Source organism: Protopterus annectens, chromosome 9.part0 (genome assembly GCF_019279795.1).
Source record: "Protopterus annectens isolate FY-2018-M chromosome 9.part0, PAN1.0, whole genome shotgun sequence".
Classification (NCBI taxonomy): Eukaryota; Metazoa; Chordata; order Ceratodontiformes; family Protopteridae; genus Protopterus; species Protopterus annectens.
This window is the reverse complement of record NC_056743.1, coordinates 296,514,216-296,534,883: the sequence shown is the minus strand read 5'-3', so window position 1 is coordinate 296,534,883 and position 20,668 is coordinate 296,514,216. Positions and strand designations below refer to the sequence as shown.

Below are 20,668 nucleotides of genomic sequence, written 5' to 3'. Positions count from 1 at the left end.
CACTAATTTGCCAGGTAACCACAATTTTATGAAAAACGGACCACAAATGTGATGCAAAAATATAAAATAGCCACACAATACAGCTGGGAACCTGTCAAAGAAGGGACACTTTTTTAATATTAGTACTGTTAAGTTGAGCAGCTGACAAAATAAGAGAATGTACATGCATTTCTGAAATAAAAGTAATCTGTAACTCTGATCATTACAATTATTTATTAATTGTAAATCGTCCACATTTCTTGCACAATTGCCATTTTGTGGAGGGATTATTAGGGGGGAGAGCAACATTTTGAGCCAAAATCGGCGACAGTTGAAAGGTTTGGATATACCTAATTCTATAAAACAATTTATTTGCACATACCCCTCAACCTCTTAATGCAGGAAATCTGGACAAGGCCAAATATACTGGGGGAACAAACATTACTAGAAAATTGCTCTTGTATAAACGTAGACGCTTGGTAGAATAACAGGTCTTGCTTTAGCAAGCATTTTTCTGAAGGGTATGAAGTCTGAAACTCAATGTCTGCCATTATTTAGTGACTTCATTCCTAAATGATTTGCCAGAAAACCACAAATTGTTTGAGGAACAAAGCAAAAATCTACTCATTCTATGAAAATCTGGACAGTTGAGGGGAATATATAACTTTATATTTCTTTGTTTCATCTACAAATAAAGTTCCTGTTGCCCTTGAGGAATAAATTGCCCATGTTACATTAAACAAAATGATAAGCTAGTAATATTGCAGTAGGGAATGGATGGCAAACTGATAACAGGTTCATAGTTACTAGGTATCTCCTTCAAAGAGGACATTCTCAGGACTAAAGCATCCACCCCCTTTAAAAGTACAACACAGTACAGTATCAGCAATGCATCTACATACTATGGGAGTAGAACCCACAGCCTTCTCCATCAAAAGCAAATATTCAAAATGTTATGCTATTGCCAATGCAAGCAGACTCAGCATAAGCAGCACTAAACTTCTCTTCTCCTGAAACTCTCAGCTCCTTGTAAAATCCACCCGACACTCAACTGTACCTCTTAACTTTGCAGCACAAGAAAAGCCAAAATTTACAAAAGCCCAAAAACCAGGGACACATTTAAACATTGCTTGTATAATCTTGGAAAGTTGCTAAAATAAAATGTGTTACCACCATGCATTTCACTGCCAAGTCTTAAACCCAGGACCCTGTGCACTACAGTCAGAGCAACATACCACTATGCCAAATCAGCTGTTTCTTGAAAGGCAAAAAAATTGAAACTTAAATAGCTATCATTTAGTGAATTCAGTTCTCACCGTAGCTCTCAACCTCTTAGCACAAAACACCTAGACAAAGCCAATAATGGGGGAATACAGCCCCCAAACACATTCAGTGCATTCAGTTCTTACCATAGCTCTCAACCTCTTGGCACAAAAAACCTGGAAAAAGCCAATAATGGGGGAATATAGCACAAAAATAGGGACACATTTCAAATATCGATCTTATAAACTTAGAAAATTGCTAGAATAAAATGTTTTGTGTTAGCATGTATTTTCTGAGGAATATGAAGTCTGAAATTCAAATGCCTGTCATTATTTAGTGAATTCAATCCTTCACTGATTACAAAAATCCAGAAAACCACAGATTTTATGAGGAACAGAACAGAACAAAAATATGAGGCAAAAATCTGAACAGTTTTCACAAGTGGTGGTGGGTAGGGAATTCGGGATCTTGCTACCTTGTACTCAAGGTACAGGGTTTGAGCCTGAGTAACTCTAGCTGCCAGGTATATTTAACTGGGGCATTACACACACACTTTACCTGTATTTTCCCTTCCAGCTTCATTCCTGGAGACATCTCTTCGCTTGTAATAAATACAAATCCCCTTGCATTGCAGCGAGAGCCAATCAGTAGCTATCCATGTCGTATATGACTGCAGATGTAGCAGTCCAATCTCCTTCCAGTCTATGTGGTTACAAACCGCTGGACATCTGTATACTGATGTCTTCTCTTCATAATCTGGACTGGTTTAATGTCAGTCCAGATTTACAAACCTGGAACTTGTGGAGCACCCATGCACAGTTCGAGTTCCAGGACTTTGCAGCTAATTATTTCTTTCATTTTACAGCTGGGGGGCTGCAGTCTTGCAGTCCGATAACACGAACTGCCCATGATATATATGGATTCACTTTATAATCTAAAAATGCTGAAATATCGAATTTCAGTATTTTGAGACCATAAAGTTGAATGCTGAGAATAGCTAAAGTGCATAACAGCAAATTCGAATATGTCAAATTTGCCGTTATGGTTTAACGGTACGTGACGTGGAATGTGTCATGTGGATGGTGTCCAGTTTAATGTGTGGATTTAGGTGCAATTTAAGGTAAGTGACTATGCTGTAAGGGTTTTGGGTAGGTGTGTGAGTGTATGTGTGTGTGTGTTTGGAAGTTGTATTTCTGGGTTAGGGTAGGCAGGTAAAAGTATGAGTGTTTAAATGTTGAATGTAGTGGTATTTGTATATATATATGTGATGTGTGTGTGTGTGAGGAACTGTAGAATGTCTGGTTGCGAGTTTGCTGTCTTTTTCTGTTTGGTGCGATCTCAGAGGTAGAATATATAAGTGGGGGTAGGTGGGGGGTTGCAGCTCCCACATTGGGGGTTAGGAGGGGCTTGTCCCCATGATTATTTGTAGTGTATGTTTGTTAGTTTGTGTTGCCATGTTTGTGTGTTTTTTTTTTGTAGTGTGGGTAGTATGGTGTATGTGTGGTGTGTTGAACTTCGCAGTTTTAACTTTCGCGGTTTTGGGGTTTCAGTGTTCTGCAGATTCGACTTTATAGTCGCGATATACTGGAATTTGATGTTTCAGTATTTCTAGATTACAAAGTGAATAAAGATAAATATATATATATATATATATATATATATATATATATATGTCTACTTTGTTTCATTGAAAGCTCATTTCACTGAAATTGAATTCACCCTGACCAAATCGCTGAAAGCTCAAATTACTGAAAACTCATTTCACTGAAGTGGAGTACTGGCACTGTGTAGAGTACTGTAAGGCAAGGAAAAAGTATATGCCCTTTTCCTCACTGTAGTGCAATCCTGGAGTTAGTATATATAGTTAGGCGGGTGGGGGGTGTAGCCCCCCACCTTGTTTGGTTTTATATTATATTTCACTGAAAGCTTCAAAATAAGAAGTTATGTACTCACCATAACGTCCCATGTTTGTTGTCTATAATCTCGCCTTCATTCTTCCTGGTTGGGTTTGGAACCGAGCATCGGTTCCGACTCAGCCTATTACTAAAGCTTGAGAGCTTCTACTAGCTCTAGGCTATACCCTATCCTATCATGCTTAGGGAAGATCACCCAGCTGTTATTTGCAAATTACTAATCTGTTCTGAAATAATACACAAAATCTGAAGTTAACAGTTATTAGTCTATGTCTCTTGAAATGAGAAGGGAATCAGAGAACACAATTCACAACCAATAAGATTCCTCTCGATCCTCCAGGAGCAAATGTTGGGGGAAGGAGGATGGGACACAAGAATGAAGGCGGGATTATGGACAACAAACAGGGAACGTTATGGTGAGTACATAACTTCTTAATGTTATGTTGTACTATCTCACCTTCACTTTTGCTGGTTGGGAAAGCATCCCTAGCACCTTCTTTCTTGGGAGGCTCAAGGGAATAAACTCTTCAGAACAGTGGAACCAAAGAAAGCCCTGTTCTGGGAGGCCACATCTACTTTGTAATGAGTGATAAATGTATGAAGATTGAACCATGTGGCTGCATCACAGATTGAGTCCATAGGTAATCTGGCCTGAAAAGCGGCTGAAGTTTACATAGCTGTTGTTGAGTGGCCTCTAATCTTTCCTGGCAGTTGTTCATGCTGAGAATTATATGCATAGGTAATAGTGTCCGTAAGCCACTTTGACAAGGTAACTTTTGATATTGGTGCCTCTTTTCTGTTACCTGAGAAGGAGATGAATAACTGGTCAGATTTTCTGAATTCCTTTGTTCTATGCAAGTAGAGGTGTAACTACCTGTGGACATCCAATTGGTGTAGCTTATATTCTGCCTTGTTGCCATAGTTTGGAAAGAAAAGAGGCAGGTCGATGGATTGATTCAAATAGGTCTCAGAACCCACTTTGGGAAGGAATGAAGGATTTGTTCTAAGAGAGAGACTGTCTTTGTGAAAAACTAAACAGTGAGGGAGTATGGACAGAGCTTGAAGTTTGAGACCCCCCTTGCTGAGGTAATGGCTATCAAAAAGACTGTTTTCCAGGTTAGAAATTTAAGTTGGCAAGAGGAAGCTGGTTTGTATGGTGGGAGAATCAGAGTAGTCAGTACTGAATTGAGGTCCCACGGAGGTGGTGGTTCCCTTATTGGAGGCCTTAGTAAAAATTTACCTCTCAAGAAGGCTTTGCACTAACTGTGAGACATTATTTTTGATCCCATGTCTCCTATGTGGTAGTTAGATATGATGGCTAATTGTATTTGTATGGTATCTGCTGTTGTGCTTTCATTAAAAATTTCTGCTAAGAAATTTAAAATTGTACTTACAGGGGCTGTGAAGGAATCTATGTGATTCTTTGAAGCCCAACAAGAAAACCTTTTCCATTTGCTAGCATAAAGCTTTCTAGTTGTTGTCTTATGAGATGAAACTAGAATGTGTCTCACTGCAGGGGATATGTCTGGAAGCCTGGCTAAGACTGGAAGCGGAGCAGCCAAGATGTCAGTTTGAGGGTTTTCTTAGAGGGATGGAGCATTCCTGACTAGAAGATCTGGTACCAAGTCCAGGATCCACAGCTGTTCTTGGAGATGGGACCATAGGAAAGAAAACCAGATTTGATGAGGCCAGTACAGAGCGATGAGTATTAACCTGCAACTCAATGATTTGGCTTTCTGTAGAACTTTGGGGATTAGTGGAAATGGGAGAAAGGCATAAAGAAGTCCCAATGGCCAATTGTGAACAAGTGCATCCCTTGGTGACTCCCCTAGAGGGGGGGATTAGGGCAAGGTAGCTGCTGCATTTCGGTGCTCATAGATGTGGCAAAGAGGTCACAGCAAGGCTGGCTCCACTTGCGAAAAATCTGGTTTGCAATTTACTGTTTTAGGGACCACTCATGAGGCATTAGAATTGCCTTGCTCAATTTGTCCGCTATCCCGTTGGATTTCCCATAGATATGCTCTGCAATCAGAAAACGTTGAGAAGAGACTGCCCATTGCCATACTCTCTGAACCTCTTGACACAGGGGGTATGATCTGGTTCCAATTTGTTTGTTGATGTACCACACTACTGACATAATGTCTGTCTGAATTGTAATCATACCTGGTGGAAGGGAGTTCTGGACTGCCTACAATGGCAGAAGCACCGCTGTCATCTCTAGGACATTAATGTGCAAGTGGTACTCATCTTTCTGCCAAGCTCCTTGGACTGTCTTTCCCAGATAATGTCCCCCCACCCTATCTGGGAAGCGTCACTGGTCACTGTGGTCACTGGTTGGGAGAGAGTGAACAGCCTGCCTTGAGTTACCTGCATGGACTGAAGCCACCAGTGCAGGGCTTTCTTGCAGGAGTCTGTAATGAGGATATTGTGGTACATGGGTAACTCCTGCATGGGTCAAGGATTGAAGAAAAGCCACTGCAGGACTCTCATATGTAGATGTGCCAGAGGTATTAATGTTATAGCAGCTGCCATAGTGCCTAAGACCTGTAGAGCAAGCCTTACCTGTACTTTCTTTTTCAAGAGCAAGATAGACACTTGATGGTACAGTGTCTGTACCCTGTCATGAGGCAGTTTTGCTACCATGTCTTTTGTGTTTATGTCTGCACCTTTGAATGTAATACGCTGTGATGGCAACAAGGCAGATTTTTTTAAATTTATGGTAATGCCCAGTTCCGAGCATAGATGAATGGTGGTGTCTCTTGCTTTGGTTAGTAGATGCTCAGTGGTGGTGGTCAGGAGCTAGTCATCTAAGTACAGAAACACCCAGAATCCTAGACACCTTAGGTGAGCTGTGACTCTTGCCATGCATTTGGTGAACACTCTGGGGGCTGTAGTGAGACCAAAGGGCAAAGCTCGGAATTGGTAATGACTGGCTCCCAGCCAGAAGCGTAGATGTTTCCTGGATGCCTGTCCATTTTTATATGGTAGTACGCATTCTGGAGATCTATTGAGCACATCCAGTTATCTTTTCCCAGAAAAGGGTGGATAGTCTGCAGTGTCACCATCTGGAACTTTGATTTTTTTACTGACTTGTTCAGCCTGCTGAGATCTAAAATGGGTCTCCAGTCTCATGTTTTCTTTGGAACTAAAAAGAACCTTGAGTAAGTTCCAGATCCGATTTGGTCTGCAGGGACTTCCTGAATGACTCATTTTTTCTAGCAACCTTTGTATCTCTAAGGTTGCTTGATCCCTTTGACTGGGTGGAATGTCAGGGACTGATTTTGATTGAAGGGGTGGGGAGAAGGATATGTTGTATCCCCTGGATATTATCGACTGTACCCATTTGTCATGAGTGATGCTCAGCCAGGCTTTTGGGTACAGTAATAGTTCAGAGGTGGACAGGCGGGCCTTCTTTCAGGAGCACTGGAAGGGCCTGCCAGAGAACGTATTTCTGTAGCCCTGATTTTGCGGCCCTGCTCTGCCACGAGATCGGCATCTTTCTTTATTATTTCCCCCTCTGGCCCTGGGGGAAAATTGACCACATGCATCTGGCAATTCTCTTTGGGTTTTAAGAACCACATTTTTCCTCCCTTTTGGCCTTTGGGTTACGGCCTGATAAGGAGGGAAAAATGTACTCCCACGGCAGACAGGGTTTTGCCTTCCTGCTCGCACCTGGTCAGAGTCTCTTTTACTTTTGCCCCGAACAAGGATGAGCCATCAAAAGGGGTGTTAATGAAGGAAGACTTGAAGGGCTCAGCAAACAAGCAAAGGCACATCCAGGAATGCCTCCTCAGAGCTATTCCTGTACCTGCCCCCCTACTTGCTCCATTGGCTGCATAAGAGGTGAGCCACATAGAGGAGTTGACTACAGAATTTAAGGTAGCAAGCTGGGTGGTCACCTTGTCTGACATCCCTGTAGCTGTAGAACCTTGGAGGGTATCTCCTAGCTCCTTCAGGACATCCCTATGAAGTCTGGTAAAATGAGTTAAGTAGTTTAGCGACCTCTAAGTAAAGGCCACTGACGAAAATGTATGCTTCCCATATCTGTCCATCATTCAAGATGCCTTATTCACTGGATGGACAGATGAAGAAGTCTCAGCTAACTCGTTTTTGGTGGCTGCTGCCACCACCATAGCATCTACTGGGACAGCTTTAGTCAAGAATTCCTTATCAGATGAGGCAGTTATAAATTTGTTGGGCCTACTCAGAACAGGTTCCACAGATTCTGGAGATCCCCATGTCTTTTGAATGACTACAACAAGGAGATGGTCGAAGGGTGGAGACACCCAAGAGGTGGAAGGTCGAGACCCAAATGCCTCCAGGTATACAGACTCATCCTCAGAAGGGAATAGGGCCTTCCAGCCACCTCTCTGCTTCAGGATCTCTAGGATGTCTGAGAAGGAGACTTCCTCAAAGGGTGACCATGGGGGCCCTTCTGAATCCTCTAAGTCCATATCTGAAGTAACAGACTCATCAGGGGAGTCTAGATGTTTCCTCTTACATGATTTCTTCTGAGGGACCTCCCCAGAGGGGTACTCTGGGGAGGTTTCAGAAGAAATGGTCTCATCCAATTGGGTGTCCTGTGACATAGGGTCTCTATGCCTGGTGGAGGGGCTGCTAGGGATGCAGACTCCAGCACTTTTTGGGGAGGAATGTTCGGATCCAAGAGTGGAGCTGTCTGGAGTGACAGCACTCTTCTCATGACCTCGAAGGCACCACGGCCCTGCTCTGAGGAAGCACCCAGCTCTGAAGAACCAGGAGACTGCCCCTCAACCAAATCCACAGGCTCCGAGGCAGATGTAGGTGCCAAGCTGACCCGCGTCGAGGTCCTGAGAGGTAGATTCAGATCTGACAACTTTCCGATCTGACTCTCCTCCCCGGCCCCAACAGTGGAGTGTCAGCTCCTAGACCCCTCACTGTACTATCAATTCCAAACACACTGGGTCTGAAGCCGACAGTTTGATCAGAGGAGGAATTAGTATCAGAGTGTTAATGACAATGTGAGCTGACTCCGCAGAGGGAGGTCTTGAAAGAATCTTGCCCAGCGACAGTGTCCGAAGGAGGCTCATTACCACCCACTCCACGTCATGTTCTAACAAACTACTGGAAGATCGAGAGGAGTGGACTGAAGACTTGGTTGATGGGAGAATAGGTGAGTGTAGCAACAACGAAACCATCTACATGTCAGAGGACTGGCTCGGGCTATAGATCTCTATCAGTTCCAAAAGTACAGATGGAACCAACAAGACAGATTTTCTGGGCCTGAAAGCCTTCAGGTCCGAGGTTGATTCATTTTGCTGTTTCCACAATGGCTCTGAAGCTGGCGCTGAGGAAGATGCTCATTTGGAGGACTCTTCCGATCTTGGTGAATAGGTCGATTTAGGGGAACTCTTTCCCTTTGATTGCCTCTGAAAAGGGAACCTTAAGTAAATCCCTAACTATCAATTTGTTTTTACGTTTTAGTAAATCCCGAGAACTAAAAGCATGACAAATAGCACAAGATTCCTGCAGATGGAGCGCACCAAAGCAGTAAACACAACTGGTGTGTCCATCTGTCAGGGATATTTCCTGGTTACAATTGTCACATTTTTTGAAGCTGGAAGGCTTTGCGTCTTTGTCCTTAGACATAACGGAGCAAAGTTTTGCCTAATCAGTGGCGCACACTAGCCAACAATCTTAGCTGCTAATGACCTTACCAGCGGTACTGAGAAAACTAGACAAGAAAGGTCAACAAGAACAATAGAAATCTTTTTTTTTTTTTTTTAAAGGAAACACTAAAATTAGGATAAGAACAATAGGAAGGGAATAAGGAACCAGAGGAGAGGCCTCTAACTTAAACAACAATCTCCTCTGGTAATAGGAGAGGTCTCTAAGTAAAACGAAACACCCTAAAACACAACGACCAAGGGGAGGGGAAGCCCTCTAACTTAAATGGGCTCAGTAAGGAGTTTTCTAACTTAAACAAACTCCTTAGCATAAAAGTATAGTGATAGCCCAACTACCCAACATGATAAAAGCCTTAAACACAAGGAAATACAACGTGGGATAGGGAAAGAACAGGTCCTAGCAATAAAGACCAGTAGGCAAATAAACAGCCTAAAGGTGAAGCAAGCTTTCACAACAGGAATACACTAACACTATATATATATATCAACTGGTATACCAAAAAAAAAAACACTTTAGCAGTAACAAAAATGCAAAAAATCTTTCTACTAAGCCTGGAGCCTAGTAGGAAGCACCCAATCAAGTTTAGCATCTGGGCAATCTTCCCAAAGCATGATGGATAGGGTATAGCCTCGAGCCAGTAGAACCTCTCGAGCTTTAGTAATAGGCCAAGTCAGAACTGATGCTCAGTTCCAAACTCAACCAGCAAGATTGAAGGTGAGATTAGGACAACATAACATCAATACATTTTAAACCCTAGACATGCATACTTACAACACTAATGACAAACTCTTTCTAGAAGACAATATTTACCCAAACTAAGCGGGGGGGCTATGCCCCACCCCTCAATGTGTGGAGCTGTGTCCCCCCAACTATATATACTAACTCCAGGATCGCACTACAGTGGGGAAAAGGGCATTTACCTTTTACTTGCCTTACGGCAGTCAACACAGTGCCAGTACTTCACTTCAGTGAAATGAGATTCAGTGAAATGAGTTTTCAGTAAGTTGAGCTTTCAGCGATTTGGTCAGGGTGAATTGAAATTCAGTGAAATGAGCTTTCAATGAAACAAAGTAGACCCGTGTATATATATATATATATATATATATATATATATATATATATATATATATATATATATATATATATATACACATATATATATATTGGTCCTAGTAATAAGCTTGTCCTTACTATCTTTTCTCAAAAAAGTTACCTTACAAGTAAATTCTTTCAAACTTATGGCAATGTCTACCATGTTTGCTCTAACCAAAGGGCAGCTATACCTTAATTACTGCAGAATCACAAAATGTAAACATTTTAATATCAACATTTCAGGTAATTAAACAAACAGGAAACATAAGATTGAATTAAAAAAAAAAAAGACTAATCACACTTTTATGAACAGTTTCCATCCAGAAACTGAATCAGATAAGTCTATGATTGCAATACAGTTGAACCTGGATTAAATTATTGCTGATTAAGATGAAAAGAATGCAGTGGAGTAAATTACATTTTGATGCCAGTTTGTACATTAAGGGTTTTGAGAATTACTAAGAAGTCCAGAGATTCAGTTTTTATGGAATAGTTTACGGGTTTGTGGAATGAAATAAATGAGCAAGCAGGATTTGTCATGTGTGTGCTTTTTGGTGAAACAAGTTGAGAAAGACAGTGGTATTTTTTCAGACAGGAACAAAGCCTTTTTAGAAAATTATGAGCTGAATTCATAAAACTTTACCACATGACGCTAAATAAATTTGCATGGCAAACGGTGACACACACGGTGTGTATGATTCAGTAAATACAGTTGCATGATGTGGCCAGCTGAAGTAATATGGTCTACCATGTTGTATGATAATAAATGTATAATGCAGCTCAATGTATGCTAAGGAGGGAAAAATTCAGATTTGCAGCTGCCTTAGACTTGTGCACAGTCAGATGATCATATTCAGGCAGTGTAAATCGGTGAACAATTTTAAGGGTTGCTGCAGCTATTGTAAACTTGTATCTGCCCCTGGAGGCACAGGGTTTTCTGACTATGTTTAACTTTTCATACCATGTGTTGCTTTACAAATCTTAGTTACAAGTAACTTTCAGTGACCCACTAGGAACACAGTGGGCGGTATCTCATGTGTACACCTTGATAATATACCAGTTCCTTGATATCATGCTTCAGTTTGTGGAGAAACATGTGGCACCCCCCCCCCCCCACAGCAGAGAACAAACAACATGTAGGTCTTCTATGCTATAGTTTGTTTCCCTAAATTACTGTGGATCATAGACTGTAACTGAAATAAAGGCCCCATCTGGTGAACTGAGAAGGCACTACATGAACCACAAAGGGTATCACATCATCAAATGTCAGGTGTCCAGTACTATACAAGGTATCATTTACAATGTGTTTGTGAAGGCTACCCCTCATCTCCTACAAATGGTAAACATTTGGCTGCTATCAATATTTTATGAGAGTTGAATTCCCACAGAGGCTTCTTTTGTGTGATGCTGGATATGCCCTGGAAACCTGGCAAATCCCATGGATAACAAATCCTGATACCCAAATTAACCACAGCTACAACCCAGCACTAGCACAAATCAAAAACATCAAAAAACATGTCTTTTGCCTGCTGATGTCATGGTTTTGGTGCCTGGTTACATTCAGTGGTACCCTGCAGTATGACCCCATTATACATGCAAAAATATACAATATTATACTTAGGAAGCAGTTACAGCAGGGTGGCTCATGCAGGTACCACATGCAGTGGGCAGCTGAGAGAAATGAGGACTCAGAGGAGGAGCCATCAGCAGGGGATGACCATGTCATATGGAGGAAGGCAGAGTACACTAGTAAAGAGGCAGCACATTGCATATAGCTTTACAACATAATTATAAAAGAGCTAAATAGATACATACGGTAAACATGATGCAGACAAAAACAGCAGATTGCGCTTACCCATGCAGAGGCTGTCCATGCTGTGCATGAGATATAGGCAACCCAGCTAACAATATACAAAGGGCAGGGCACAATTATCATTATTTGCAATGGTTGAAAAGGGAGTATTTAACTATGCAAGGGCTATGCAGATACATACAGTAAAAATAATGCATACAAAAATATCAGACAGTCTTTATCAATGCATAGGCTGGCAACAGTGAGCATCACATGTTGGAAACTCAATTAACAATGTACAAAGAACAGGGCACAGTATTCATCAGTTCACAGGTGGAGAAAGGAGTACAGAACTGCTTGTTTTTTACAGGAAAGTGTGTCAGTGGGAGTGTTCTCAGTCACTGCAAAGGTAGAAAGCTCTGACTTGTTAATGAGCTACTTCTCGTGCCAAGCGTGCAAAGTTTGGATCTTTCCAATAACATCTATCTACTATGTAATCTTAAATCAAGTCACTTAAATGAACATTCTCTTGAAAAAATTGGGATTTTAGGCTAGGCTCCTTAATAGTCTCCTGGACTGCATGCCTAGTAATCAACTATGAACCTATACTGTGCACATGCCTGACCACCTGTAGTAGGCTCAGTGCTCATGTAAGAAACCAGTTAAGTGCGATTGAAGAAAACTGTTATCCCATAATTAACCATCTGAATATTGAGTCAAGGTGAGCATTTATTCTCAACAGCAAATATTGGGATAGAGAGCTGACATGTTTCACACCCTAACATGCCACTGGAGCTATAATAATATAATACTGTATACTGTAGTACTTTGCCATCCATCATGCAAATGAAGTGCACCTCATTATATGGAAGCTGAAACACATGAAAAGGAATTTGTGTGCCAATTCCCTGCCATTTTCCTGAGATCTTTGAAGGTGATAATATTATGGCTGGCAATGGAGAGGATAATACTTATTTTAGAGTGTAGATGTGGCATGAGAAGGAGTCCAAGATATCCTTGGTCAAGCAAATAGGCTTAAGGTAGGTGCACATCAACAAGCAATAGTGAAGTGCAGTAAATGTAATACTTTTCCTGTTAATTCCTTTACGGCTCAACATATTCATGATGTGATGAGACTGTTCTCAGTCCACTGGGTGCAGGGTTTAATCCAATAAAGGTAAGATGTTGTTTTACAATATTATGGTTTCATCCTACAACTGTATATCATTCGCATGCAGTCTTTGCTTTCAGTTTTTATGCATTTTCTCTGATTGCTTCAGTGGCATACTTAGCTAATGCCATGATTCAGGAGAAAGAAATGAGTCATGGGATAAATATGTTCAGGAGTATTTTTCTTTTATTACTATCCTATGTTCTGTTACTCTGTTGCATGTTTTACAGTAATCTTCCCTGTGTATGATCTTGTAGCATACCTGGCTAATGCTCAGTTTTGGATAATGTGAGTGACATAAAGATGGTTTCAAAGCCAAGCAGATATAACCTTCCTGTCTTGCTATCAAGTGCTCCACTGCCATGAAATGAAACATGTCTGTCGTCAGTGTACACATTCTGTCATGGCATTTGGCAATGTCTAAGCAAATGGAAGTAGTGAGTCATCGAACACTGATGAGTTAAGAAGTTATGAGACATGCTCCTAACCTGCCACCATTCAGCTAATTTTTTCTTAGTTCACCATCTGTGCTTCCCTTTTTAATCTTGGGTTTATATTCCCATTTCCAACTTCCAACCTGATTCAAAAATAAACACAAAACACACATACCCAGAATACAGTTAAGGAGATGGCTTTATTCAAGCTGTTACAATGGCTCAGTATACTCATGAAATGACTTCTAGTGTGGTAATGTACTGGGTGGGTTGTTTGACACCCCTATGAGTTGTATGCTGTTTTACACTGTTCAGTATCCACTTTGCAAATGTGTTGCATATCCCAGGCATGTGCATTTTAATGTCCCTTGCACTTGGACAACTTCAGTGGCTGCCCTTACTAACATGTTGCCATGTATCATATTAATATCAAAGGTATGGATTCATTTCTGTTGATGCCTGTCTTCTTCAGTCACCTCCTCCTTGCTCAATCCTTATCTCCTCAGCTTTTGTTGTCCCATCTGCTTGGTGTACTTAAAATGTTTGTCTTCTGACAACTTCACTATAAAAGTTCTTTTTATATTACTCTTTACAGTCTTTTTCTTATTAAAAATACATTATCACACAACAAGCCTGCCACAGAAGGTCTTATAAAACAACAAGAATCATCTGTGGTCATAAGCTGCATGAGAGTTGGCAGAGACCAACTTCATTGTAATTATGTAAGTACAGAGAACTTACACTTTTTGTCCTATGTCAAAAATACAGAAAAATCCTTTGAAGTAAACTCTTGGCATTTGTCGTGCAACTGTGGTCACTATGATGCATGCATACCACCAAGCAAGACTGAATTTGGTGAGGTTAATATCTGAACTGTAATGGCTTCCATGGGTCACTGTAGTCATGAAGTGATGTATACATTATCAATACACCAAGTAGACTGGTTTAATTACCCAATGATTATATGCTATTTAACGTTACTTATTTTGCAGTCTTCCAAATTGTTCTAACACATATTTGAAAGTGTGTTTTCTGGCAAATGTATCATAAGTTCTTCTGTGGCATCACTTGATAATGCTCTGGTCTAGTGAATGTTATTTAGGCAAACAGGGGTTCAAATCCATTGAGGGCTACCCTGTAGTAGCCTGACAAATAATCCATATAAATCACTAATCACTTAAATGCATATATGAAATAATGACAAAATAAATGTTTGTAACAGTTTGGCAGTGATGAGTACACTGTCAGAATACTGTGGGGTGATATCTTGATTATTGTATGTTGTTTTCTGGTATTTGTTTTTCAGACTTCCGCACTTTTCTATCTCATTCATGCCTCTAGGGCCTTTTATGTATATATCCAGTTCACACCTGTAGCTCCTTAAGGTGTCCAGAATTTTTTTTTGGTCTGGCTTTATTTATTAACTAACTTAACAGCTAATAATAGGAAGCATTAGGAAGTATAAGGAGTTAATAATAAAATGGCAATAAGATTTTTAATCTAGGATTTCCATCAGTATAGAAATTAATCAGTGTTCATCACTTATTATTCATATTTTCATATTTATGTTCATATTTTCATAATTGAGAGTCCTACATTTCATTGAGGATTATGATGTAATATGTCATAATGGGAGAGAGGAACATTTATTTTCAATGTCGATTTATCTCTACCACACATTAATCCATGTGTGTGCGTGTGTGTGTGTGTGTGTGTGTGTGTGTGTGTGTGTGTGTGTGTGTGTGTGTGTGTGTGTGTGTGTGTGTGTGTGTGTGTGTGTGTGTGTGTGTGTGTATATATATACACACACACACACACACACACACACACACACATACACACACACATAGACATTAAGGATAAACATAGTACATGTATATAACAGTTTGGAAGTGATGTGCATATTGTTAATATTGTTATATGTTACTTTCTAATGTTCGGTTTTCTACGCAGTTCTTACATTCCCTTGAAAGGGTTTATTTGCTGATAAATTTGGTATAAAAGTTATTCCATGGTTTCAATTGATAATGCAGTGCCTACAAAATATCAGTTAGGCAGGCAGGGGTTCAAAACCATTGAGAACTAGCTTGCACAAGCCTGCAAAAATTGTTTCATGCACTAATAACTTGCTGTACAAATATGAAGTAAGGTAAACACAGTATGTGCATGGAACAGTTTCCATGGCTTAGTCTTCTCATTTAATAATGTGTGCATGATCAATACACTGAAAGAATGGTTTTCATCCCTTATATCTGGTATGTATTTTTCCAAAGTTCAGTTTTCAGTCTTCAACACTGTTCTAACATTTCACTCAAATGTTTGTTTTCTGTTGACCGTGCTATAATGTCTTCTGTTAATAGTTTGATTAATGCTAGATCCTGACACCATCTTAGGAAGGACTGGTTCTTAAGGACACTCTATCTTTATGAAAAACTAAATAGGGAGGCTTAGAAGATAACACTTGAAGTTCTGAGACTCTTCTTGCAGATGTTATGTCTAGGAGAAATACAATTTTCCATGTCAGATATCCCAATTTACATTTTTCAACTGCTTCAGATCATCTCTGAGTTAGTGCTTTTAACATTAAATTCAGATCCCATGTTGGAGTAGGATCCTTGAAGGGTGGTTTGAGTAGAAATCCCCCTTTTGTAAAGGCCTTACAAAGACGTGAAGAAGCCGAAGTAGAATGATCAACTCCAATATGGAAATTAGAGATGGCAGCTAACTGAACATTGACCATAGAGGGACTAGCCCCTTCATTAAAAACAGAAGCCAGCAAATCAAGAATTTTATGTACTGGTGCTGAAAAATGGTCCATGTCTTGTGTTGAGCCCAAAGGACAAATCTTTTCCCTTTGCTTGTGTAAATCTTCATAGTGAACACTTTGTGAGAAGATAAAATAATGTGCTGCACCAGAGAAGAGAGCTTTGGTTGCCTGACTATCAACAGAATTGGAGAAACCATTCAGTCAGCTTTAGGCCCAAAATGTCCAGGTGACTTATGTCTGTTGGGTGAAACAAGAGGGCTGGCATTAGATCCAGAATCAAAGGTAGATAAACTAGATGAGGCCAAAGGAATGGAAGCCAAATCTGTTGAAGCCAATAAGAGACAATGAGGATGACTTTGTTCTTCAATCAGGATGCTTGCTGTATAAATTTAGGGATTATGGAGGTTTGGGAATAAGCATAGAGAAGACCAGGGGGCCAATCATGAAGGACTGTGTCTGTTGGTGACTACCTGGCAGGGGGATTAGGACAAAGAACCTGCCATCTTTCTTTTTTCAGGGGAGATGCAAATAGATCACAACATGGCTGGTCCCATTGGTGGAATATAATTTCTGCCACTTCTTGGTTGAGAGACCAGTTGTGAAACAGTAGAATGAACCTGATCAACTTGTCTACTATTATTATGCTGGATTTTCCGGTATGTACACTGCTACCAGAAATTGATTTGAAGAGATCGCTCATTGCCAACACTCTCATAGCTTCTCAACACAAGGGGTAAGATCTGGTTCCTCAATGTTTGTTGATGTACCATGTTACTTATATATTGTCCAATTGAATCACAATAGTTCCAGAAGGGAGAGAGTATTGGTACGCCTGCAATGCTAAAAGTACTTCTCTCATTTCCAGCACAATGATAGGTAAGTTGGCCTCTTCGGGAAAGCATGTGTCTTGAACAGTCTTCCTCAAGAATTACCCCCCACACACCTGATCTGGGAAGTGTTCATGGTCACTATGGCCTTGGGTTGATGGAGGATGAATGGATGATCCTGCAATATTTGATCGAGCGAATCCGCCACCAAAGGTACTTTTTGCAGGCCTGAGTGATGCTGATCTCAGTGGACATAGGTTGATGTAACAGGGATCACTGAGTTGCTAATGTCCACGGGAGAATTTTCATATGATATCTTGCTAATGGAAGTAGAACTACTGCCACAGGCATTGATTCCAAAGTCTGTAATATCTTTCTGGCTGGCAATAATGATTTTTTGATTATCCTTTTGACTTGAAAATGAATTGTTTGAATTCTCAGCAAGGGAAGAGATGCTGTCATTGACATTGTATTGAAAATGGTCCCTATGAATTCTAATGTCTTAGACGGTTGAAGTTGAGATTTGTTGTGGTTGATTGTAATGCCTAGAATGTAACAAGTCTGAAGTACATAGTTTCGAGTGCTATCAGCAGATGCTTGGTCAAGGTGATTAGGAGCCAGTCATCTAGGCATGAAAATACTCAGAATACCTGCAGTCTGAAGTGAGCTGCTACTAACGCCACATATTTGGTGAGCACCCTGGGGGCTGTGGTGAGACCAAAGGGCAGTACTCTGAACTGGTAGTGGCTGGCTCCCAGCTAGAAGTGAAGATATCTGCAGGACTGTCTGTTCATTTTTATGTGATAGTACACATCCTGAAGATCTATTGAGCACATCCAGCTGTCCTTGAGCAGAAAGGGAAAAATGGACTGAACCATGACTTTCTGGAACTTGGTACACTGAACTGACTTGTTCAGAATGGTAAGATCCAAAATTGGTCTCCATTCCCCTATTTTCTTTGGCACTAGAAAGAATCTTGAGTAAGTTCTAGATCCTTTCTTATCTGGGGGCACCTCTTGGGTGACTCTTTTTTTTAACAGCTTTTGTATTTCCAAAACTGCTATTTTCCTTTGACTGGGTGGATCATCAGGAATTTTTTTTCTGTAATGGCTGTGGTAGGAAAAAGGGAATAATATAGCCTCTGGAAATAATCCCATGCACCCAAGTGTCTTTTGTTATGTCTAGCTGGACTCTCTGGTGCAGAGATAGGTGACCCCCAACTTCCTCCAGAGGTGGGCAATCAGGCTTTCAGGAGCACTGATAGGGCCTGTCAAAGAAAAGAATCGATGAACACTGGTTCTGGGGCCTCCTCTGCTGTGTGGGTGGCATCTCCCATTTGAGTTCCCACCTCTGTCTCTGAGGGAACTCTCTCTGTGTGGATCATCAGATGAACCCTAGGATTTTCTAAACCACATCTTTTGACCATCTTGTTGATTCCTGGAAAAGGTTCTGTTAGGGTTCAAAAAATGTATGCCTACAGCAGACAGGGTCTTGCCATCTTTCTTGCACCTGGAAAGTGTGTCTTTCACTTTAGGGCCAAATAACGAACTTCCATCTAAAGGAGTACTGATGAAGGATGACTTGAAAGGCTCCACAAAATCACACAGATGCAACCAGGCATGCCTCCTGATGTAAATGCCTGAATCCACTGCTCTTGAGGGTCCTTCAGCTGCATGTGAAATAAGCCTCATAGACAAGTTTGAAAGAGACTGAAGGGTTGCTAACTGTGAAGCAACAGAAGACTTTGCCTCAGAAGTACTAGTCCCTGAGTAATGTAAATTAAAGGTTATGTTGCTAAATGCTAGGAGTCTAAACATGAAACTGCACTCATTGCAAGCATTCTTAACCCTGGAAGAAGCTGACATTTGTGCAGTCACAAAAACCTGGTTCAAAGCTGCGGAGAGCACCCCAGCCATACCAGGTTACTCATCCTATCATTCATTCAAACCCCAAGCCATGGGCAGCAAAACAAAAGGAGGTGGAGTTGCAATATATATAAAATACATACACACCTCTAGGCTGGTCAAACAGTATGATGCACAGTTAAGCAGTTAACAATTAAGAAGACCCCTGTTCAATTCATAACTAGCTACAAGCTTCCAACTCTGACTCATGATGCCCACTCGACCTATCTGGACCTCTTTGAATCTATCAAGATTCAACCCATTACCTTGATCCTGGGCAACTTTAACTATCCAATCATAAATTGGAAATACTCATACCAAAACACAAATGCCCAGAGATTCCTTGATTTTGTCAGTGCAAATGTTGGTTGACACCTCCACAAGAGGTGGAAATATCTTGGACTTAGTATTAACCAATATGAGTAACCACTGCAGTATCCCTACAGTGTCATCATCCTTGGTAAGATCCGACCACAATACAGCCACTTTCGAAGTCACCATCTCCCCTGACCCCCCCCCCCCCGCTCAGCTAGAGGCAAACAAAAAAACTTCTCCAAAGCTGATTACAAACTCCTGTGGGAAGGTATAAACAGGCGCACAGCCCCCTCTCCTCCACAGAAACTGGCACATATGTCCAAATTTACACCAAAGTACTATATGAGCATTTATATAGTTGCATAGAATCAGGAATACCAGACAGAATTAAATCATCCTCCTCAAGAAAAAGTAAACCTGTCAGGTGGACATCTACAAATATATAAACTCTGTAATAAAAGGAAAAAAATTGCTGTTCAGGACGAAGAAGGAGCAGGTGTCCAAAGACTATCATATGGCTTTCTTCACATATGTACGCAGTCTCAAGGGAAGCACCCAGATCTGCTCAGAACTGGTGGTCAAGGAAACCACTTACACAAACCCTGTAGATATAGCCAACCTGCTGGCAGACAGATTCAGTGAAAACTTCACTCCTCTGCCCCCCCCCCCACCCCCCATCAGTAAAACAGGACATCTCCAGTAACCACCCCTCCCCTTATCTCTAGGGAGTAAGTCATCACTGCCCTCTCAAAGGCAAAAAATACAGCTTCCATGGGACCCAATAACATCCCAGGCTGCATCCTACATGAACTCAGGCAGGAACTTGCAGCACCATTAGGCACCCTATTCAAGCAAAGCTTGAATACCGGCATCATCTCAGCTGTGTGGAGGACAGCTACTGCCATCCCTTTGCACAAAGGTGGACCATCCACCGATCCAGGAAATTATAGACCCATCAGCCTAACTAGCCTGATCTACAAGGTCATGGAGCGGATTATCATGGATCTCATTAACAAGGACATTGGCAAACTCCAGACACGATCCCACACAGTTTGGTTTTGTCAGTGGAAGGTCATGCCTGTTAAATTTGGTTGACTTCTTTGAAAGAGTCACCAAGGCCATAGATGAGGGTAAGACGGTGCACACTGCCTACCTTGACCTGGCTAAGGCCTTCTATACTATTCCCTGGTCAGGTATAATAGATAAACTATCTCAACTAGGCATTGATCCATGTGTTACCAGATGGGTAGCAAACTGGCTCACTGATAGAACCCACCTAGTCAAAATAGGAAAAGCCACCTCAAGTACTAGAACCATAACAAGCGGTGTACCCCAAGGATTGGTCTTGGGGCCTCTGCTGTTTGGGATATACTTCTTAGAGGTGCAGGCCAAATCTAGTGGGCTATGGCTGACCGAGTTTGCAGATGACTGCAAGCTGGGTGCTGTCATCAATTACCCTAGTGATGTGGACATCTTCCAAGAGGGTCTCACCCAAATAAATGACTGGTGCAAGAAACATGGCCTCAAATCAAATGCCAAAAAAT

General features: G+C 41.2%; 1 protein-coding gene across 1 annotated transcript in view; it reads left to right on the top strand.

Annotated features, from left to right (window-relative positions):
- KCNC1 (potassium voltage-gated channel subfamily C member 1) overlaps positions 1-20,668 on the top strand; it is a 796,343-nt gene that overhangs the window by 353,156 nt on the left and 422,519 nt on the right. The window lies entirely within an intron of this gene.